A 25,212-nucleotide genomic window follows, 5' to 3' on the forward strand; every position below is an offset into this window, starting at 1 on the left:
TTGGATACAGGAATTATTCTTCTATGGATATTAGAATTGAACAATTTATAAATGAATAGCAGATGGTGAGAGTGGGAATTTTTGCAGATAAACAAGGAGAGGAGGCTAGAACAATCTAGGTGGTAATAGATTAAAGAGTTGGAGACACCATTAGGTACTCATTTATCTTTATATTGATATAGATGGTTACATATACAAATATTTTATATGCCTGTATATCATAGGTTAGTCTACATATATATTTTTTCTTGCTCTTTTCTATGAGAAAGTCAACAATAAACATTATATCACTTGTTGAACCAATGTAATATCCAGTTCTTTTTTTCTAATTTCATTCTCTGATAGATGGAACTTGAGCTTCTTGGAGAAATGGCTGAATATAGGACTGAGAGAGAGAAAGAGGTATGTCAAAGTGACACAAGAGGTGCCTGAAGGAATTTCAAGTGAGCAAAGCTGCAACAATTTGAGCATCAAAATAAATAAATTTGTATTGTATTATAAATTTTAGGATAAATAAATATTCTGGAGTCATACTGATAAGAATGTTTGACTACATCAATACAAGGAGGTAAAGGTCGAATCTCCTACATAGAATTTTAAAGAATTTTTTAGACCCTCCACTCTCCAGGAGAGGGTATCATATATTGTTATTCTGCTATATGTGAGTTATACATGATAGCTTCTTTTCCAAGAGTGCTTGGGGAGGGGAAGAGAAAATAACTTTACAGTGGATAAACCTAACGAAGACTACTTCAGCCTTTTGATTAAGGTCAACATTTCCAGGGACAAATCATGTTGACAATATGTACATTAGTTACATTTTGATGAAACTATACTTTATCTTTGTGGTCTTCCTTCCCGAAACATATAACCCCAAACTAATGATAAGGAAAATAATCAGACTAATTCCATAAGGAAATCCTATAAAACACTTGAATAATACTTATCAAAAATGTCAAATTAAAAAAAAAAAGAAAAAGAAAGTTAAACTCTGATGGCCAGCAAGTTAGGAATCTGGTGTTGTCACTGCTGTGGCTCAGGCAACAGCTATGACATGGGTTCGATTTCTGGCCCCAGAACTTTTGCATGCTGTGGGCACAGCCAAAAATAAAAAGGTCAATTTCATCAAAAACAAGAAATGGTCAGGCCAAGAGCCTCTTAAGGAGACATTCATTGCAGGATATAATCCTGGAACAGAAAAACACGTATTAGGTAAAAATCTAAAGAAATCTGAATAAACCGAGCTTTATTTAACAATAACATATCAATATTGGTTCATTAATTATGACAAAGATACTATACTAACAAGTATAAGATATGAATAATAGGTAAAACTAGTGAAGAAGTATATGGGAGCTCTCTGTAATCTCAAAATGTTCTTTCATCGTAAAGCTCTTCTAAAAATTTAACATTTTAAAAAATCAATGTTATATTTCTCTATATCTATAAGCATAAGTTATCTGTAAAATTAATAGCCAAGTTTCATGTGTGCAAATGATTTGTGAAAGATATGTAAATCATTCTAATTTATCTACAGTTCGAATTATTTTCTTATACATAAACATGGATTTCTTTTTCAAAATAAAGCAAGAACAATGAAAAAACTTTAATTTTTCTTTTTTCTTTTTTAAAAACTCAATAAATTTTATTATATTTATAGTTGTGTAGCCATAGTCACAACCCAGTTTTACAACATTTCCATTCCAAACCTTCAGGCAATTCCTCCCGCCATGACCTGTCTCCTTTGGTAACCATAAGTTTTTCAAAGTCTCTGAGTCAGTTTCTGTAAAAAAATTAAATTTTCAACAAACAATTAAAGGAAGAGTAAACTTCATGGTATCTTCATTGTATGGCTTTCATTGCTGTTCACTTACACTTTGAACAGGATTTCAATAACAAGTTCTCAAATGCAATGAAGATGCTTCCAGTGCTTTCTTCGGAGGATGAGGAATGGGGGCAGTTATACAAGCAGCACTTAGGAGTCCACACAAACACAAAAAAAAATGATCTTAGGAATAAACTTCAAATTCTGGTAAACGAGTGGGCTTAATCTGGTGGAAAGTTTCTATGCTGTTGCTCAAAACAATAATTTTAAGTAATATGGTCTTTACAAGATAAGGCTGGTAAGAAGAATAAAATAAAATTTCAACCACAAGGTCCTCTCTAAATATGACATGTATTCAGTGAAGCTTAGGGAGCTGTGAACTGAACATTCCTAATTATCTCAACTAGAGTGTGCCCTTTGGGAGAATAAATAATTTATTTCTTAGCAAACCCTGGGTTGGCTGTTTAGGACCTTAGAGACATCCCTTAGCATTTCTATCTTGTGAAATGGATCAGAGGAAATAAAAACGCAGTTGTTAAATAATTGATTCTTTCATTCTATAATAAGGAATAGATTCAATTATATAAAAAGGGAAGTAAACTTAAAATATCATCTTAATAAAACTTTTACATATGTAGAATTATTTAATGATCACATTTGATTCTCACAAACTGCTAAAATGCTATTTGGTAAATGTTATTATTGATATCATCTATTGAAGGGAAATAAGGTTCAGAGAGGTTAATCATGTTATCACAGTTCATGCTGTTTGAAGTGACAAGATCTGGACTTGACATGTATATTATGATTCTACAACTATATAAATTTCTTCTTTTATTTTGTTTTCAGAAGTTAGAATCCTCTCCAAAATCCTGAATTAAGCACACTCTTAGCAGAAGAACACATGGTCATTGATTGAACTGATCTTAAATCATATTTTATACCATATACCATATATTGGAATGATTAAGCAGGTATAGTATTAGATTGCTTAGCAGATCTGGTGAAATTTGAATACACAAATTAAATTTATTAACTTTAATGAGCTGCCCACTTAATAATTTATTGTCTTTAACATTCAGATCATTGTTCTAATATGGAACTTTGATTTTAGGTGTAATCCCAAAAGTTACTCACTACCCTCAAAATTAGGGATAGGCTTCATGAAAATGCAATGCTGAATGTATAAAAACATAATACTTTATGTAGACTGCCATATGCCATAGGAAAAAAACTATGAAGACTGAACATATGCATTTAGCATTGAGTATTGGAATAAAACAAATCTTAGCAATAGTAAAGCGATATACATTCAGTGATGACAAACATCAAATTACATGTTCAGACAGAATTTTGAAAAATATGTGAATAAAATACCTAGCTGCTTGTATTTAAATTTCATCTATAATATCCCCACCAAACCATGTCAACATTTTTTCTATGTTTTTGTATGCTTTTTCAAAAAATGCCAGTGGCAATACTTTCACTATTCACTGTGCGTTAAAGCTATAAATCTTTATTGAATATCTTTGTTAGAATAAGTTTATTCATAGTTATCTGACAACTCTTTCTTATTGCTTGTATAAATTAGAAGTTTTAATCCTAGCATGAGGGAAGCTGTCTTCACTGCACATTAAACAATTATTGGCTGAAAATTTTCTCTAAATCAACAACTTCCATAGTCAAAACTTGGGGTCACCACTATGATTCAAATATAGTATGTGCTATCAGGATATCTGACTTCAGTGAGGAAGTCCCCACAGAGATTTGAGGATGCAAGTTCTGATGCAAAAATTGTATGCTTTATCCCATTTATGTTCTCCATAAATTAACAGGAAAAATTTCTCAAATATATCCAAAATAAGCAAGCCAAATAACAGTAAATAATGACTAATGGATTATTAAAAATTCCATATGATTCTGAAATGATCCACCTTTCTGTGTTATTTTAAATATTTCTATAATGCCTTTTTAATAAAATACAATTTTATGTAGGCATTAATGGGATTTTTTGCAGTCACGCTGATAGCACACAAATTATCATAACTAAGATTAGTATTACTAAAGAAGTAATGTAACAATATTGGTAGGAAAGGTAAGGAGATAACTCATCAATAAGGGATGGTACTAGATAAGCATTCAGAAGTCAAGGAATTGTTATTAGTGATAATTAATAAGTAATTACTAAACCAAAAACTATAATGGAAAAGAGATTGTATCATAATCATCAAAGAATTAAATAGCTTATAAAATTGCTCACTAATTAAAATCTCCTTGAACCCAGAAATCTTCCCACAAAGGCAGTAGAAAAATAAAATATTTATTATTGAAGAACGTGTAGAGTCAAGTAGAATTATACAGGCAGAGCTGACATTCTCAAGATAAATAAAAACTGGTCCTCTTCAAAGAGGACCCCACAGCACATTTGTCACATAGCCTAGATTTGCTTGGTAACTGGGGTGACTATCTGTGTTAGCTAGCTGGATTCACCTAAAGAAAAAACAAACTTTTCACATCTTTATAACCAGAGGTAGTTTTATGGATTGAGGCAAGGAGCCTGGTGAAGTTGGGGCCCTAACCTGCTGCAGAAACCTGGAGATAGGGATGACACCTCCCTTGATGTTTACATTTCAAAGAGATGGCTCCCAGGTCCTTGGGAAAAATAGTCTCAGGTTAAAAAACTGACAAAATGTCTATCTAGGCTTCAAAAGGACTTATATGCATTTCAAAGAAAGGGAGAAGTACTTATAATTACAGGTCTTCTAAGATAAATGAACTCAGAAAAAAAGAGGGAAAGAAATCCCTTCCCTTATTTTCAATGCAGAATATTGTCTCTTGTTTTTGTTTGTTTGCTTGTTTCTTTGTTTTTAATTTTTTTATTGGAGTATAGTTGACCTAAAATGTTGTGTGAGTTTCAGATTACACAGCAAAGTAAATCAGTTATACATATACATATATCCATTCCTTTTCAGATTCTTGTTTTTAATTTGTATTTGTCCATACTTTCCTCAGATTTCAACGGTTCAACCATGAAAGGGATTTTTAAAAATAGTCAAAGGAAGAAAGTATTTAGCACTAAGAACAACTAAATTAAGGTGAGCTAGGAAATGATACAATAAAAAAGTCAGCATATATCAAAAATTTACTAACATATAAAATTGTACAATCTTATAGAAACATCCAAAATTTAAATTAGTTGCATTTACTGCAAAAAAATCCAAAACCTTTTAAAAACTGAGGGAGTTTCCACTGTAGTGCAGTGGTTTAAGGATCTGGTGTTGCTGTTGCTATGGCTTAGGCTGCAGCTGGGGCTTGGATTAGCTCCCTGGCCTAGAAACTTACATAGGCTGCAAGTGCAACCAAAACAAACAAACGAACAAAAACAAAACCCTAAAAAGATAGTGACGCTTTCCTTTAATAAATGACATTAGTCAACATTAAATAATGAAGTAGTATGTTCTAAAATTTTTTAATTTTACTTTTATTGGTTTATAACATTATGTGTTTTACATATACAATATCATACTTTGATATTTGTGCATACTACAGTGTGCTGACCACCAAAGGTTTACTTTCCATCCATCACCATAGAGTTGATCCTCTTCACCTATTTTGGCATCTCTCCACCCCCTTGCCCACCCTGCTAATCTGCTAATGACTATTCTTTTCTCTGTTATCAATGTGTTTACTTTGGTTTGTTGGTTTTTGTTTTTTGTTTTTGTTTTTTTTTTCATTTATTTGGTTTCAGGTTTGTTTTCTGTTTTTTAAACTCTATATATGAGTGAAATTATATGGCATTTGTCTCTAACTTGGTTCACTTAGCATAATATCTTCATGATACAACACTGTTGTTGCAAATAATAGGATTTCATTGTTTTTAATGCCTGAGTGGTATTTCATTGTATATACACTATACCTTTATCCATCCATCAGTGGACATTTAGAACTACCTTTTCCTCCAACTATTTCATTTTTGGGTATTTAGCCAAAGACAGAAACATTAATTCAAAAAGTTGTACATCAGCCAAGAGAAACCACTTAGGGAGGGCACGAAATTCATTCCTATGCAAGGCCTTTCATTGTCCTTATTGCTGTCAACCACAAGTGTTCACTTGGAATTTCTTTCACTGAAATAGAGCATTAGAATTCTTTTTTGGAAGTTCCTGTTGTAGTTCAGTGGGTTAAGAATATGACAAGTATCCACAAGGATACAGGTTTGATACCTGGCCTTGCTCAGTGCTTTAAGGATCTGGCATTGCCACAAGCTGTGGTGTAAGTCGTAGATTTGGCTCAGATCCTCTATTGCTATGGCTGTGGCATAGGCTGGCACCTGCAGCTCTGATTCACCCCCTCTCCTGGGAACTTCCATGTGCTATAGATGCCCTGAAAATAAAAAATAAATAAATGAATAAAATTATAAAGCTAAGTTCTAACCCAGCCATTATGCCACAACATTTTTTTTGGTAATCTCAGAATTTTGTTTCAGATCAATCCAAGTCTTTGACACCAAGAGACTGGGTATTCTATCAGTTCACATATTAAGATTTTATTGTTGGAATGATCTTTATTTAATTCACAGGGCAAGTTCAGACAGTGAATTTATACTTCATAGACTTAAGCAAATGGAAGAGTAATGTCATATTTTAGACAGCTCAAGGGAAAAGGCAAAAAACAGCCACATTTATTGAGTAGGAATATTGACATATATGTATATATATATATGGAGGGGAGACCAGTGTTGTCTTTCTATCAGACAAAATATGTATGCATATTCACAACTTCAAATGTTTACCATAGCTCCCATAGAATGTGGAAAGGTGTGCTCTAGACAATGTGCTTTCTATCTCACTGAAGAATGAATTTGTCCCTATAGTTTCCACCACATCTCAATGTAGTTGTCTGATCCACATTCATAAGAACAAAACATTGTTTCTTATTTTTACATAAGCTCAGCATCCACTGTTAACTTTTTACACTTTTTCTGGTAAAAGAGCTGCAAACAATGGCCAGTTCACATGTCAAATTTAGTCTACGGCCTATTTTTTAGGGTCTTAAAATTAAGATTTTTTTGTTTATATTTTGAAAGGGTCGTAAAAAAGGAAACCAAAAATACTATGTGATGGAGATAATCTGTGGCCCACCAAGTCTAAAGTGTCTCATCTCTGGTCATTTACAGAACAAGTGTGCAGACTCCTGTCTGCTGAGAGTTTATTACTTCAAACTAGAGCTCGCACAGAGCTCACTCTAAAATTTCTTTTTTTTTTCCCCAAGACTAAAACTGATTCCTTTTCCTATGAGTTTCTGTCTTCCCAATTTATTCATTACTATCATTATTCATCCCTTTTAGAGATATTGTTTTTTATCTTATACATATACCCTTATGTGTGTGTGTATTACCATGCTTTCACTGTGGTATAACTCATTAAAGTATGTGATCCTGGTGACTTTGTAGGTATAAGAGTCCTCCCAGGTTGTAGCAAAACATTGGATATTAAAGAGTCAAGAGTGGAGTTCCTGTCCTGGTTCAGTGGAAAGGAATCTTAACTAGTATCCATGAGGATGCAGATTTGGTCCCTGGCCCCACTCAGTGGGTTAAGGACCCAGTGTTGCTCTGAGCTGCAGTGTAGGTAGGTGGCAGATGCACTTGGAACCTGCGTTGCTGTGGCTGTGGCGTAGGCTGGTGTCTGCAGCTCCGATTCAACCCCTAGCCTGGAAACTTCTATATGCCAAGAGTGCAGCCCTAAAAAGACCAAAAAAAAAAAAAAAAAAAAAAAAAAAAAAAAAAAAAAGCCAAGAGAGAGATGTCCTAAGGGAATCAATTATAAAGATTAACATCTCACTCTCCTATTAGACATGTCCTATTAGACATAAGCAGCTGCTGTGTGGATCAGATTTGCACCTACCAGTATTGAATAAAGAAAAAGAACAAAACCATTATGGTCAAGCAGCCTGCCTTCTTGCCAGTTGGCAGAGCTGTGCTGAGTTCTATCTAGTGGGTCAGCTAGACTCTGAAACATAGCTGTCCTAGATCACTTGCTAGTCCTGTATAAGAGATGTTGTTGGAGAAAATTCTCTACTTAGGGCACTGTGCACTAGGGAGAAATCCCAAAGAAAATCCAAGTATCTCGCACATACCCCACACAAAAATAATCTGTGTTGAGAAACATAAAAGGCATCAGTAGTCCACTGACATTTGACAGAAAACCAACATGAGGCAACAAGAAAGAGGATTCATGAGTCAGTGAAATAGACATCATTTCCCCCTTTCTCCTCCCAAGCATAAGACAGCTCTAGCACTATCACATGCAAGATGGACCTGGAAAGAAGGTAACTGTCTTCCACATAATCCAAAAGGAGAATCATAAGAAGTTTCTAATTGGGGCAATGATTACAAGGGGTGTTGGGGGAGACTCAAGATTTTACATGGACATTGATTTTAACTGGGTAGATTTTAAAAGAGAAAATGCTTTGAAAATTATGATATCCAAAAAAAATATCCTTTAGAAATAAGACACCAGGCAGCAGAGACCGACATCGTTTCTTGGAGTGCAGAGATTGGACGCACAGTTGGATACTCTTGGTACACAAATAAAACTGTAAAATATGTAGACTATCATTATAATTAGACTTATTCATTCTAGTGGAATGCACCTTCTTTACACTTTAATTACTTAAAAACATATCATTTGTACATATACAATCATCGGTTGATAATAAAGTGTATCATAATAACTTTAAAAATTTTTTGAATTAGTTCACTATTTATTTTGAAGTTCAGTGCTTTTTTGTTTTTCTATTTATTTTTCTATTCGGATGCATTCTTACCTGAATCCAATTTTTTAAAGGTCTTTCAGAAATGAGGTTTAATTTGGGGTATATCTTCTTTGCGGCTAATTACATCTGTTGAACATAACTTGTGTATCTCCTCTTTGGAAAACAAAGGAGGACAATGCCACCAAATTGAAAAATAATACATTTACTCCTTCATCTGACACAAATAGAGACTGATGTTTGAGCATAATTATCAGATACTAATTTTCCATGACATAAAACATGATTTTCTCCCAATTGTACTGACTTCTGTGTTCATTCGATTAACAATGAATGTCTTGTACCTTGTCTTGGTTAAAACAGAAATCTCCTGACATTTGCCATAATTCAATTCTGTGGAGCAAAAGGAGAAATAATGTCACCAGATAACTTTAGGCTCATTGAACAACCAATTGAGCTTAGAGAAATTCCTGCTTTGGTTGAAGTTAATGCAGACTCAGGTTACTTCTCCCCAATACAGAGTCCATCCCATGACACATTACTCAAGGTCATTAAAATGTTCTCTTATTTTCATGAGTCTCCTCATTCTTCCTCAAGTTTAAGCTGACAAATTACTACTCTATGAACTTCATAGACAGAATGAAACTTGCATAAGAAGACCTAGACATCTAAGTCAGAGTAAACTATATCTGTGGGACTATAGAAATTCAGGATATCTAATTGTAAGCCACAGGGAACAATACATTATGAATTGGGGGAAGTGATGAGAATTGCTTTTACTGTTTGTTTGTTTGTTTGTTTTTCATAACACTTCTAAGGTTAACATATAATTAGGATACATTTTTGTTTCATCAGTTTGAAATGCAGAATCACAATTTGGGTATGAGGGAGAAGTGTGTCTGTGTGTGTGTCTATGTGTGTGTAAGGGAGACAATGGCCACTAAGGGAAATTAAAAACTAAACTAAACAAAACAAAAAGTAAACAGGCTGATCAGCATGTTGATAGGCTGCCTGTTTTGCTTGTTTCCTGAGATATACAATTTTTTGCTGCAAAATTATCCACTTAGTAGATTTCTTCTCTTTGTGTTATGGGGATATATTCATTTCTTTTCCTATTTGCTGTTAACTGGATGGACATGATTTTGAGGATAAAGTAGAACAATTCTCACAGTGGATGCTTATAGAGATTGTTGCGTGCTATTGATAATCAACTGAAAATTTAGCTGTAATATTTAACCCCGAGTGTTTTTAAATTTGAACGTACTTTTGAGATTAAAAATCAGGAAATGTCACAAGTCATGCACATTTATTTTCTGAACAAACTCTTTTGGCCCCTGAATCTCTTCTGTTTTAGGCTCTTAGTTCTGAGGGTATCTGCTAGGAAGTAAGATCAGAGTAAACTTGGCTGATAATCCACAAACTTAGACACCGATTGATTTGTAACGGAAAGCAAGCTGGAAAACTCTGAGCTGCCAAGCTGACTGAGAAGTGGTCAGTGCATTATTTTTCTTTGTAGAGATGTTAAGTTGAGAGGCCAAATTCAGTTCAGAGTTCTTTTTATGGAGACCTTAGGAAGCACATTGGGAAAAAAATACCCTCCGGTTCTTTTCACTTCCTAGGGACGGCATTTTCTTTACAGTGTCAGAGAGCCATAGCCCATGTTACTTCTTGTCCCTGGCTCGCTCTCTCTTTTTTTTTTTTTTTTTGGTAACTCAAATGATGACTTTTTAATAATTTTATTTCTACAGGATATCTTTAGGAATAATCTTTCATTGTTTTTTTACTGATGATAGCAGCTAACTTCACAAGATTTGTTAACCAACGGCCCACCTAGTTGCTTCAATACTCAGGTCAAATTTTATTTTCTCTAGGAAGTCTTCTCCATCCCTCATCAATACATCAATAGGTTTAGTGACCTGGTCCTTGATCATATGAAACCTTATGTGTGTTTTTGTCAGTCATGATTTTCAGTGATTATCGGTTTACTTATTCTCTCCTCTGCTTAACAGCATTTTATTTTTTTAGTGGCTTCACCAGTGGCATATGAAATAAGAAAGATCCCAGACCAGGAACTGAATCTGAGCAGCCAACAGTTGTGACCTATGCCACAGGTAAATTAACACTGGATCCTTAACCCACTCTGCTAGGCCAGGGATCAAACCCGTGCCTCCACAGTGACTGGAGCTGCTGCAGTTGGATTCTTAACCCACTGCACCACAGCAGGAACTCCAGTAGTAAAGTTCTTTAGTGTACTAATAAAATAAATGTTCACATTTTGATATGCAAGGAAGTCATTCTGGTTTATGCATGAGCTAACTTGAATTTGATGCTATCTAAAATAGCCTATTTGTGGCCTATCAAACATACATTGTACATCTGCTTTAATTATTAGAGAAACGGACACATTGATCAGAAGTAAAGAAAGTCCATATAAAAAGTAAAGATTAAATTTATTTAAGGGAGCTTCTTGGGACACAGATGCTAGTACTCCTTTGTTAATAAGACTCCCTTTCCAGGTGCCAAGGCCATACTAACTCACTGTGTATTTGCTGATCTGTGTGTGTTCTGATTGTTTGTCTGTTTACTTTGAAGAAGTATATCTGTGATTTGTTTAATGCTCTTTTTTCTGACAAGATATAAAACTGTGCCAGAAAACATGCATCTCCAAAGCAGCTTCTCAGAGTAATTTTGGAAGCTGGCATCTAGGCTAGTTCTCAGTTTGGCTCAAATAAAAATCTGTTCTAGTCTCATGACTGATCATATATTTATTATTTTCATTGATGGTAGTCACTGGGGGTCTCAAACACATTTGCATATTTAGATCTTTTCTCAGGGTTTGTCAGAGAGTTGGTGCTGGATGTAACTGTATTAAATGCATACTTTTCAGTTTCTTATTATCTTCAGTCTCATACTTTAGACTCCCACCTCCAACGAGAGAATTACAAATCCTTGCCAAATTAACATACTGTCTGCTAAAGATTAAGAATGTAGGTGATAGGCTTTGGAAGACCCTGCTAGAAATAATATTAACAAATCCTCTGAAATTTTGAGATATAAATATGGCAAAATATATTTCTGGCCAATAATTACATCCATACAGATGGGAAAACTTGTTTTGAAATTATAATGATCTCAGAGGCCAATTTATCCTTCTGTCTCTTTTTATCCTTCAGAATTAATTTGAAATAGCCACTAAAAGAAATAGAAATATTTTAGAGACTGACATCTCTCAGAATTACTCTGGAGTCAAAGCATTACTGAACAAACAAAACAGAGAAGGAGAATCTGTTTGTGTGTGTATCTATGCATATGCTCTGTGTGTTTAACACATTATATATTTATGTTTGTTATATGAATGTAGAACACACACACACATACACACACATATAGTTAAATTAATGGACTCTTCCTACTGCTATTAATATTTATCTGGTGATTGGAGAACAAAAATTAAAGTTTGGCATTTAACCCCCTGTTCCACTATCGTCTTTACTTCATTCTCTTTGCTTTCTTGCTCACATTTCTTTTTCCTTATTCTACCTTAATTCTTACATTTAGTTTGATACTCACCTGGTGGAGAATAAGCAGGATGGGCTTTGGAAACAAACAGATTTGAGGTTGATATGCCAGCTCTTTTATTTCTTCTCTGAGAGGTCTTGGCAAGTTACTTAAACTTTCTGAAAGTAAAGGGTACCCTCGAAACTATGAGAGTGTCCTTCTAGAGCTAGTAAATGGCAGAAACTATTATAAAACAAGTAATAAAATTAAAGCAGGAGTTCCCATTGTGGTGCAGTGGAAACAGTCCAGCTAGAATCCATGAGGACTCAAGTTCGATCCCAGACCTCATTCAGTGGGTTAAGTATTCAGCATTGCCCTGAGCTGTGGTGTAGGTCCCTGACAAAGTAGCTTGGAACTTGCGTTGCTGTGGCTGTGGTGTAGGCCAGCAGCTGTGGCTCCAATTCAACCCCTTGCCTGGGAACTTCCATATGCTGCAGGTATGGCTCTAAAAAGCAAAAAGAAGAAAAAATAAATAAACAGTAGCTTAAAGTCAGATCTTTCTTCTTATACATATAAGGTATTGATCATTTGCACAATCCATTTGCCATGCATCCAGGTATACTTTTAATTGATAGTTTTTTTGTTGAAATCTGCAAACACCGTCAGCATTGGTTTATTTGCTTCCATTTATATCCTTTGAATTTCCAGTTTCTCTTATAGTTGGTCTCTCAAGCTTTAAACACACTAATTTTTAAAAAATGTTTTAAGCACATTAATAAACATCATTCCACCTACGATCAGTCTCTCCTAGAAGAATCATAATACAAAGTATGCCAATTTCACTTTCCTAAAAATTATCTATCACCATATGATGTTCCCAATGACACTTATTCACCCCTTTCGTTTCTATTCAATCAAAAAAGAACTCCCTACCTGACTTCCAAAGCATGTAAACCTATACTTCCTATACCATTGCTTCTTAAGAAATAGGACAACCCTTCCAGCAGAAACCACAAAATTAGCATTTTATAAGCTCAGCTCATGTATCCCTGCCATAAAGTGCTTTTCCTCTTATTTTCTCAAACTTGATTAAGAATGCTAATAGTGGTGTTTCCATTGTGGCTCAGGGCATTAAAACCCAACATAGTGCCCCTAAGGATGCGGGTTAGATCCCTGTCCTCACTCAGTGGGTGAAGGATCCAGCATTGTCACAAACTGCAGCCCAGAAATGTCCATATGCCACTGTGCAGTCAAAAAAAAAAAAAAAAAAGCAAAAAAGCTAGCAACTATCTAGAGATCTGGGCTTTTTTCTTAAATCCCATTCCCAGGACTAATTAAGCCACCAAGTAATGCATATGACGAAATAAAATGTCTATTTTGACACCGGGCAAAAAAAAATTAAACGTAAAATTCTCTTTCTGTGTTTGTTTGAGCCTCCTCTCTCCTTCCATACTGTACAGTGTGCATCTGTGTTACATGTTAGCCAGACCTCCTCAAAGATGGAAGAGCCCACAAAGATCAGTATTTTTCCTTTATTCTGATGTTAGTGATGTAACTTCTTAAAAGGATCGTGTTTTTTTCCCACCTCCTTAGAGGTCATGGTGACTTGCTGCCTGCTTTGTATTCGCTTACATGGACCCTATATCCTTGGTGAACTTTGTGTACAGTATCTGTATAACATTTTGTTGTATGATCCTTTGTCTCAAAAATGTACATGACTTCTAACTTCAGGTGCCTTTGACTTCTAACAGTTTTCAGAGATTTCTGAGAGTCTGTTTCCCAGGTTACAGGCCTGAGTTTGCTTTGAATAAAATTCCCCTTTTTCTTAATTGGATTGTTAATTGGATTTTTGTCAACATATATTTGAGTTTCTAAATACCTCTCAAAACCATCTTGTCTCCATTTTTTCTTGCACTATTTCAGGATCTTATTGTCCAAGAATTTTGAAGTCCCTTTAAAAATTTATCCTGAGAATTTCAGTCCATATCGTCATAAAAAACCCACATCTCTTAAAACAAACTCCTTGGACATGACCCAAATGTGGCATGTAGTGCCATTCAAAATTAGGGGTCTTTTTTGCATCACCTCTTTCACACTGCTTTTGTGCCCCAAACCACTATCCCTGAAAAACTAAACTACTTTTAGTCCTTGAACTGACCATGGAATCTCATAATTCTTCCCTTCATTGGTCTTAAAAATATTTTCTCACCTTGATCCTATAGAAAGTGTCTACACATCTCAGTGGGTTAAGGATCTGGTGTTGCTGTGAGCTGTGATGTGGGTGGAAGATGCGGCTTGTATCCCGCATTGCAGTGGCTCAGGTGTAGGCTGGCAGCTATAGCTCCAATCAGGCCCCTGGCCTGGGAACCCCCACGTGAGTGGGTGCAGCCCTAAAAAGACAAAAAGACTGGAGTTCCCATCGTGGCGGTGTGGAAATGAATCCAACCAGGAACCATGAAGTTTCGGGTTCGATGCCTGGCCTCGCTCAGTGGGCTAAGGATCCGGTGTTGCCCTGACCTGAGGTGTAGGTCACAGACATGGCTCGGATCTGACATTGCTGTGGCTGTGGTGTAGGCCGGTGGCTACAGCTCCGATTAGACTCTTAGACTGGGAACTTCCGTATGCTGTGGGTATGGCCCTAAAAAAGGACAAAAAGACAAAAAAAAAAAAAAGAAAGAAAAGAAAGAAAGAAAGAAAGAAACCTATTATTTCATGTAAGCCTCCCAATAACTTGAAGAGCTATTTGCTCCTTTTTAGAGAGTCTATCAGTTCCTTATAAAAGGGAGCCTGTCCCAAGCTTCTGGCACCATACTTGACCCATCACAGATAACTTAATAAGTTGGTGGGTGAACAGAGAGCACTTCTATTGTAACCTTAGTGATAGACATAGGACCTTGCAGTGAGCACTTGGTAAATCCTTACTAATATACTAACAATCATGGTCCATATGACAAATGTTTAAGTGGTTCTTAAAATGTAGATGCTCCTTCCCCAAATCCCACTAACACTAAGCAATTGACCTCAGATCCAAAAACTATGTAAGGCATAAATATCTGAAAGTAGATACATGAAAAAGGCTAATAGATAAGTTTGGGAGCAATAAAAGAATTTGGAGAATGTATGTACATATAACTGTGTGTGACTGGGTCACATTGCTGTACACTTACTGCACAAGAACACTGTAAACCAGCTATAATGGAAAAAATAAAATCATTTCTAAAAAAGAAAAAAAAAAAAGAAAATGTCTACATATCTACTTACAAAAGGCACATCTGCATTACTGGGTCTTTTGGAACTAGTCAACCCAATTAGTTCGCTCCTGTGGCTTCAGTCCCCAGAATGAAATCATCTTGAATTACAGTTGTCTTGTGCATGTTCTCATTTAATGAGACTGACCCATTTCTATAAATGGCTGGTGTTGAAAACGTTCCTTGTGCAAATTAGAGAATGGCTGCCCATATATTCTGTTCTCCATTAAGGTTACATCTCCATGCTGGTCTCCACAGGAGAAACTTAGCTCTTCTTCTGAGTCTTAATTTATATCTTTTTTATCCTTCAACGTGTTTTTTTCACTTTACAATAATTTTTGGTAAACATTACTTCTATTAGTTCTTTTCGTGTTTATTAATAATTAACATCACTATGAGACAAGCATTTTATTTGCTTTAATGATTGCTAAAAAGTCCAACACTCCAAAACTAGCAGAACCAGGAAAGAAAACTAGAACTGATGCTAAAATTAATAGTATTATTACTACATTACGATTCCATCTAAACTCTTCCTCTGAAAAATATCACAATCACTCCCTAATTACTTTGCCGAATTAATCTAGGTTAAAATAATCTACCTTTCCTGTGATTACCTATGTCAATTACATTCTGAACACAGAGAACTTGATCCTACATTATTTTACATGATTCTCTATAGATTTACGTTATCATTGTTAGACTCTTGGTCTGAGATCCAAATTCTTAATTTCTGAAATAGAGATAATCATATGAATCTTATAAGATTGAAACAAATGTTAAATGGATAAAGTAGTTAAGAACTGTAGCTTAAGATATGTTGATATTAGGAACTCATATTATTTAAGATAACCTCAACTAGCTTAAAGATTTGAAATTTGAAATTTTGTCCCTTTGCCTCTGTATATTACAGAGTTTTAGAAGTACAAATAAATTCATTGCAACAAGAAAAAGTGATGAAAATTATTATTTTAAAGAACATGATTATCTTTCATGAAATAGCCCAAAGGCATTTGAACTTTTATTAGAGCTAATTAGGGAGTATTCAGATATTTGTGTACAAGTAAAATACATTTGAAATCAAGACTTTTGGATAAAATTGGTATATAAATTATTATGACATCTCCATTAAAAGGAATAAACTGTCTGTATATATGCCACAAATAGAGATATAGAAATTTTTCTCAACTTATATATAAATAAAAATATAGAAATTAATGGATTTGAATTAGAAATGAACAAGAACATAATCTTTGACGTACAATTTTTCTTTAGGTGTTCAGATGCAGATCACTAGGATCATTTTCTATTTCTCTGTCTTACACACCCACATACAATACTTCAGCAGATGCTGTTAGCAAAAATACCTCCAGAATCTGGCCATGCTTTACCATCTCCTCATTCATTCCTTCCACATCACAATCATCTATCAACTAGATGATCCTAATAACCTCTTTCTTGGTCTCCCTGCTTTCACTTGGTCCCTTAATTATATATTTCGCATACCTGTTATTTATACTGCCCTCTTGGAACGTAAGTCAGTTTAGGTCCTTCTACTCTTCAGAATCCTCACACAGCCTCCACTTTTTTCAGAGTAAAAGCCAAATTCTTTATAAAGTCCCATATAATCTGACTCTATACTACTGTTCTGGTTTCCTCCTCCTACCAGTCTCCTCCTAATATTCACTCTGGCCAAACTATGGTCTTGCAATTACTGGAACTAGGCAAACATACACCAGACACAAGGTTTTTGAACTTGTTCTCCCCTCTTCATGGATCACTCTTTGTACATTTATCCAAATGATTTATTTCCTCACTGCCTTCAAGCATCTCTTCAAATGCTACATAATGAGTATAGACTCTCCCTTGACCTTTGTATATAATAAGGAATTTCCAGCCTTCCCCAGGACTCTTGTCCTTTCACTGCTTTGTGTCTTTATCTATCTTTCCTATCAAGAAATAGAGGCTTCAAGAGGGCAAAGGATTGGACTATTTTAGTCACTAAGTTGTTTGAGTATGTGCAATGTGAGTCATCATCCATAAGAACCACTGTCAGTATTAATATATATACCAATTTTTATTATTTTTATTAATTTTTATCAATATTTATATATATTAATTTTTTCATATATATACATATACATATGAAAAAATTATTAGGAAGATTTTAAAAACAAATGCCAAACTAAGAAAATACTAGTGACACATATAATGGTCTACATTTGTATATAGGATTATATTATTATATGAGGTGCTCTTACAAATCAAAAATATTAGTCCTTCGGTTAAGGGGAAATTTTTCAAAAGAAGAACTATAAGCTGTATGTAAACATTTGAAAAGAAGTTTACCTCACTAGAAATCAAAAACAAGAAATTACACTGCCTATCTATGTAACCGAGAAAAATGAGTTTAATCAATTTCAAGCTAGAGCAGCATGTTGAGAAACACATTTTCACATACTATTTATATATCGAAAGGTTGATATAACAATTTTGAAGATAAAATAATAATCCTGCTAAAAGTTAAAGTGTGTGTATTCTTTGAATAAGCAATTCTTTCCCACAACAATTTATCCTTAGAATATAATACATAAATGACAGAGTCCATGAAAATGTACCAAGAAGACTGTTTTTCACATGTAGACTCTTTATCACAGTAATATAGACGTTAAAAAACATGAACTAATTAACCACCATAAATACCACACTGGCTAATTAAAATAAGTATACATGTATGTGATATTATGCTATATAGTAAAGGGATTTAATAGATTGATCTTTTATATATACACATTAATATGAAAATACATCCATGACATATGTTGAGATAAATAAGCAATTATAAATCAATTTAATAGTATGATACCACTTCTGTTTATGAAGCCATTATTTGACATTTATGAAGAGAAATGAGGAGAGGCTCTTCAAGAAAAAAAATGGTAAGACTATGTCCAGAAGGTGCAATTATAGTTCTGTGAGTTTTTTCCTTCTTTACATTATTTGTTTTTGGATTTTTGTTCCCAGACATATTTTTATTTATTTCAGGAAAATAATAAATAAGTTAAGTGAGAGCAATTGCTTAGCTATTAATTATCTTAGAGCAGGACAGAAATAAGCGTTTATGAAGTACACAGATTAAACCAGTTATTGTTCTAAGTGTTTTTCTATACCTACTGCATAGATATATATATATCTCGAGATATATATACCCATATACATATATACATATATATATATATATATATATATATACTCACACACATTTTTCCTTTTTTTCTGATAAAGGTTTAATAGCATATCTGCAGGTAGCCACATGTGAGTCTGGAATCTAATTCCAGGCTCAAGTCATTTATAATCTAAAAAAAAAAAAAAAAAAAAGGAGTTCCCGTCGTGGCGCAGTGGTTAACGAATCCGACTAGGAACCATGAGGTTGTGGGTTCGGTCCCTGCCCTTGCTCAGTGGGTTCACGATCCGGCGTTGCCGTGAGCTGTGGTGTAGGTTGCAGACGCGGCTCGGATCCCGCGTTGCTGTGGCTCTGGCGTAGGCCAGTGGCTACAGCTCCGATTGGACCCCTAGCCTGGGAACCTCCATATGCCGTGGGAGCGGCCCAAAGAAATAGCAAAAAAAAAAAAAAAAAAAAAAAAAAGACAAAAAAAAAAAAAGTCATTTATAATCTGAGGTGGATTATCCATTTATCAATTCAAAAATTTTGAAACACTTTGGTTTACATAACGTAATATTTTGCAAAGTTTCCTGTTAGCAATATGTGGTAGACTACATGACTCCTTGACAAATATTCAATTTCCCCTCCTCTCATGACCGAGATGAGTATATTTTCTGTTTCTTTATATAAGGCCAAGTGATAGTTTTTATCAGTGGAATGTGAGTAGAAGTGAAGATACCAGTTTCCAGCAAAGGCTTGCACTGGAGCTTTGAAGTCTGTCCTCTACCACAAGCAAATCATGCCTCAGGTAGAAGCTATACCTGTAGCCTAAATAAATAATTTATGAAAGTTGGCTGAGATATCTAAGTAGCTTGATTTCAAACTATCAGTGAGAAGCCTTCACAATTATCAAGGATATCTGCAAAAGCTCTTACCATGTGTTTCAGTCTACAGAAGTTTAGTGAAAATTCTGAAGTTCTCGTAGGCCTTTGTAAATCTTTTGCATCCTTCTCAAGGTTGCCAATGTGTCTGACGGCAACCATTTCTTGAGAAGAGTGGTCTTCCTCCTTTCCATTTACCAAAGCTCTCCTGAGTTCTCCTCATTTGCAAATTCAAAAAAGTACTGTATGAAGAAGGGAATTCTGGGAAATGTAGTTGCTGGCTTCCACTCTACAATGACGAAGACAGTGTATAATGTTGTGATGATGATGTTCAGGTAACAAGGCCCTGTATGATAGGGCACTATTTTCTAATATAGCCCAAAATAGTATGTAAATATTTAAGCAACTGGTGCAGCATTTTAAAGAAGTTATGGCCTTACCTTGATTCTACCAGTAAATAACATTCAACTTTGGATAACCAGCTATAACTCCATGGGAATTAATGCATTCATACATAAAATGAAGTATGTAATCTAGATCATAACTATTTTTGGTAACACTGTGTATAGATCCCATCACTGATAGATTAAAAGATAGGCAAAGAAACATACGTATCTGATATTTAATCTGCTAAATATCTATAGTTTTGGTTAACAGATGTTTGTTTAATTTAAGTCATTTTCCTATGGGAATTAATTTTTTTTCTCATTTGCATTGAGTACTAATTGGCTTTGTGGGAAATAACTTATTATTTGAGTCCAATAGGTGCACATTATTAGATTTCACTGCATTTGGCCATAATCCCATTCCTAATGCCTTTAGAGTCACACTCTCATTTGTGCTAATTACTGCTGTTTATCAAACTCATCAGACTGCACCTCTGCCACACTCAGTAACTATTCATAGTTTATCTTAGGTCACGACTCAGTGTGTGTGTTTTTTCTGTGAATTACCTGCATGTCCACACTAAAGGATGACACTCATAGAAGAACTGAAGGCTTCTCTTTTTGGGGATCAGCATAGAACTATCTAAAATAAAAGGTCACAAGATTAAGAACTATAATACAACCTATGATAAAAAAACTAACTGGAAGTATAACTAGATTTGACCCTATGGTCAGAGGAACATTAGAATGTGAGGTTCATGGCCTCTACCTAAAGTTTTGAAACGACAACTGGTAAGAAACATATATTTAAGGAATGGTAACAGAGATGACAGATGAAGAAGAAAGTATCCATAGCATTCAGTCAATATAGGAAAATCTTGGGCTTACCTGATGTTATATTAGATTTTATGTTCGGTTATGTTACTTTGAGTGCACCACGGATCTTCTAAATGTTTTGAAAGATTTCCCTTTATCTCTCTAAGTGAAATGATAACACTTGTCCTTCTCAGCCTGTTTGTGTTGTTCTATTTATCAAAATCCTAAAGATGTTTATATGAGGTTGGTTATGATGATTAATCAACATATGTGTGTGTATTTATAAAACAATTATTTTGATTAATAATGAGTGATTTAGTTCTAAATATATGGAATTATTGGCCAGTAGGGAATTCTGTATAGCACAGGCAACTCCACCCAATATTCTGTGATGATCTATAATGGGAAAATAATCTGAAAAATAATGGATGTGTATATATGTATAACTGAGTCACTGCTGTACAGCAGAAATTATCACAACATTGTACATAAACTATACTTCAATATAACTTAAAAACAAAACAAAAAGAAAATAAGATAGAGCAGAAACGGATAGCAGTTATCAGAGAAATATACAACTTATAGTTAGGGCAAATATGCATCCCTTTTGGCCCATTATTGGTTTTTCTGGCATAATTTTTAATAGCATCCCATTCACTCTCAAAATTGTTACAATCTGGATGATACTTTATGAATTTGGATGATAAAGTACAGTAGTTTGTTCACCATATTGGAGGTTCATCAAATTGCAGAACTCCAGAAAAGTCCTGCCTTGAACTATCTGCAAACTTTAGATTTGAATAAAGACATGAAGTGTTGAAGGTGTTAGAAATTAAAGTTCCTGTAGAACCAGGTATTTTGTCTCAAGATACAGTCGGGCAATTAGTGTTTGTTCATTGCTGTGGACTGAATAGGTATATGCCCTCGAAATTCACTTGTTGAAACCTAATCCCCACTGTGATGATTTTTGGAGTTGTGGGTCTTTGTGAAGTGATTAGTTCATGAGTATAGCATGCTCGTGAAAGGGATTGGAGCCCTCATAAAAGAGGTTGCAGAGAGCGCCCTCACTCCTTTCACCAGATATGAATGTCTATGAACCAGAAAGGAGGTCCTCACCAGATACTGAATCTGCTGATGCCTGGTCTTGGAGTTCCCAGCCTCTAGAACGGGGAGAAATAAATGTACCTTATTCATAAACCACCCGATCTGTGCAATTTTTCATAGCAACCCGAATAAACTAAGATACCTCATATGCTGATCTTCTTCCATCAGCTCTTTATTACTTTCATCAGCATTCAAGTTTTTGCATGTGTCTTCAGCAAGTGGCAAGGTGTTGCTGATGGAAAAAATGATTCAATTTGATGTTTTTGTGAAAATTTAGACAGTGTATAACTACCACAATCATGACAAAAATATTGCCATCAATTACCCCCAAATTTTCCTCCTCTCCCTTTCCAATATATCCTACCCCTCGACCTCAGTTTCTTGCTCTGATTTTTTTCCATCACTGTAGTTTTACTTTTTTCAAAAATTTTATATAAATGAACTTATATAGCATATAATGTTTTATATCAGGCTTGTTTCATTTTTCATATTTTTGAGCTATTTTTTTTCATGTTGCTGCTATATCAGTAGCTTGTTATTTTTTTTTTAATTACTGAGTAACATTCCATTGTACTGAGGCACTAGAATACATTTATCTTTTCACAAGTTTATGGAAACTTTGGTTGTTCTGAGTTTTCTGGATATTAAGAATAAAGCTGCTATCATCCTTTAATACAAACTTTTGTGTAACTCAGATTTTAAATTTCCTGGGCCATTTGCTAAGTGACAATCGTTTCTTCCAGAAAGATTTGAGTATATCAGCAAGTTAAAGCTGAGAGTTTCGTAAAGTTAATAAAGAAATACATTCAAGCAGGATTTGAAATTCCAAGCAGAAAAAAAATAAATAAACCACACCAACTTACATCATGAGAAACTTTGGCAAAGGCACAACATAAAGACTTTTATGCAAGCATCCAGAGACTGAAAAATAAAAAGAAACTGACAATCAAAGAAACAACTGGAGCCAGAAATCAATGGAGTAGTGTATTCAAGTGTATAAAAGAAAAAAAACTAGCAGTTAAAAATTTTAAACTAAGAGAAAATATTCAAAATAAATGTAAACTGATGACATTTTATAGTCAAAAATGTTAGGGAAGATATCGGTAGAAGATTCAATAAAACCTTTTGTTCTACCAGAGGAAAGAAGCTATAAAAAGGATAAATATGTGGCAAATCTGAATGAAAGTTGCCTATAAAGCAATAATATTAATAAAGGTTATCTTAAAATATATTACAAATTCAAACACTTAACTAACATAACATATATGTCTGGGGTAGGGAGGTAAGTGAAGTTAAATACCATTAGGGTTCTTACATTTAATTTCTGAAAACTTGATGACTTTTTTTTTTTTTTTTTTTTTTTTGGTTTTTAGGGCTGCACCCGTGGCATATGATGTGGAACTTCCCAGGCTAGGGTCGAATTTGAGCTATACCAGCAATACCAGCCACAGCAACATGGGATCTGAGTCCACAGTTTGGGGCAATGCCAGAACCTTAACCCACTGAGTGAGGCCAGGAATTGAACATGAATCTTCATGGACACTATTCGGTTTCGTTACTGCTGAGCCACAATGGGAACTCCGATGATTCCATTTGTATAGTCTTAAAATAAAACAGTTAAAATAAAACTGAAATAATGTGTAATAAAATAATATAAGAAAAATGAGATGATAAAACAGGAATCCAAACCAAAGTTAAAAAAAAAGAGAGATAAATGGTCTATAGGACATAGATAAATATAGCAACTAGTAATATTACAGACTTACACCCACTTTTATTAGTATTAATAAAATATAAACATATCCAATAGTCTACAAAAAGACAAATGTTGTCATAACAGCTTAACAGAAAAAGCATTAAAAATCATTTTTAAAAAACCTTTAAGGAAAAGCTAATATGTCTATTATAACAGATAAATTAGATTTTTAGGGAGAGCTTTAGCTAAAATTAGAGAGACATTTCATAATAATATAAAGCTTAACCCATCAAGAACATAAAGCATTTTCAAGCTTATAAATACTTAATGCATGTACTACACATATGTGGAATAAAGCTAACACCCCCAAGAGAATAAACAACTGCATAATTAGAATAGAAAATATTAATTTTTTCAGTAATTGATAGAACATTGACAGAACACAACTTTCATTAATATACTTTCTTTAAGGTATAATCATCTGTCTGGATGCCCTCTGGAAACACAGTCTGTAGCATGCTTCAGTGATTTTCAAAGGATTAAAGTTACACCTTTGATATTCTTTGGCCATGGTGGAATTAAAGTAATTAAAGTAGTTAGACATGTATTACAAACAGTTAGACTATCTTACAAAACTGAAAATTATTAAAAACTGTAATTCAAAAAAACTATTAGTCAAAAGAAAACTCATAAGCTAAATTTATTTAGAGAGAAATTTTATTGCCTTAAGGGAATAGGGGAAGATCTAAATATTCATTTTATAAAAAAGGGGGAGTTCCCGTTGTGGCGCAGCGGAAATGAATCCCACTAGGAACGATGAGGTTGCAGATTTGATCCCTGGCCCCACTCAGTGGGTTAAGGATCTGGTGTTGCCATGAGCTGTGGTTAGATCACAGACGCTGCTCAGATCCTGCATTGCTGTGGCCCTGGTGTGGGCTGGTAGCAACAGCTCCGATTAGGCCCCTGGGAACCTCCATATGCCACCAGTGTGGCTCTAAAAAGTCAAAAAAAAATTCATTTTATGATGCTAGAAACAGAAAAGCAAATTAAACGCAAAGAAAGTAGAAGAATGGCAATACTACAGAATAGAACAGTGGTAATTATACATGTACATATTTGTATGTTTACATTTACATATTACAAATATATTTATAATAATAAATATGAATAAAGAATAACAAAATTGATTATTTTAAAAGTTAATAAAGTTGATAAATATAAATTGAAGCTGGCTTTTAAAAAAGAGGGAGGAAGGAAATAACATAAAAATACCTAATTTTAGAAAGGAAATAATTTTTTAGAATAAAACATAGTTAAAAACAATGATATACACAAGAAAATATAAAGTCTGAAACATCCTATAACTATTAAATACATAAAATTCAAATTTAAAATTCCCCTCCCAAGAAATTTTCAGGCCTAGATGGCTTCCCTAACTATTTCTATCAAATATTTTTCAAAAATAATGACACTTTAGGGATTGTAAGTCTAACATAAAGTGGGTATTAAAATCTAATAAGAATATTAAAGAAATAAAATTATAATTCCATATTATATTGACCAGAGAAATTAAAAAATCCTAAATCAATTATTATCAAACCAATTTACATAATATACAAAAAGGAAAATGCATATCGATGAAGCCGAGTTTAGTCTAAAATGCAAGTTATAGTAGAAAAAAATTCTATTATCTCAGTTGTTGCCACCAAATATTTGCTAGTATTCTGTATAAGCTGTGACAAGCATTTTTAGCAATGCAGGAGCGAAATGCAACTTATTCATGTGGCTAAGGACTAAGCTACTGGTCCAGAGTAGGAACACTGATTG

The sequence above is a fragment of the Sus scrofa genome, chromosome 3 (assembly GCF_054392235.1).
Source record: "Sus scrofa isolate SSC_HxYL_T2T_F1_AM1 chromosome 3, Sscrofa_HxYL_maternal_Yorkshire_Landrace_v2.0, whole genome shotgun sequence".
In the NCBI taxonomy this organism is placed as follows: domain Eukaryota; kingdom Metazoa; phylum Chordata; class Mammalia; order Artiodactyla; family Suidae; genus Sus; species Sus scrofa.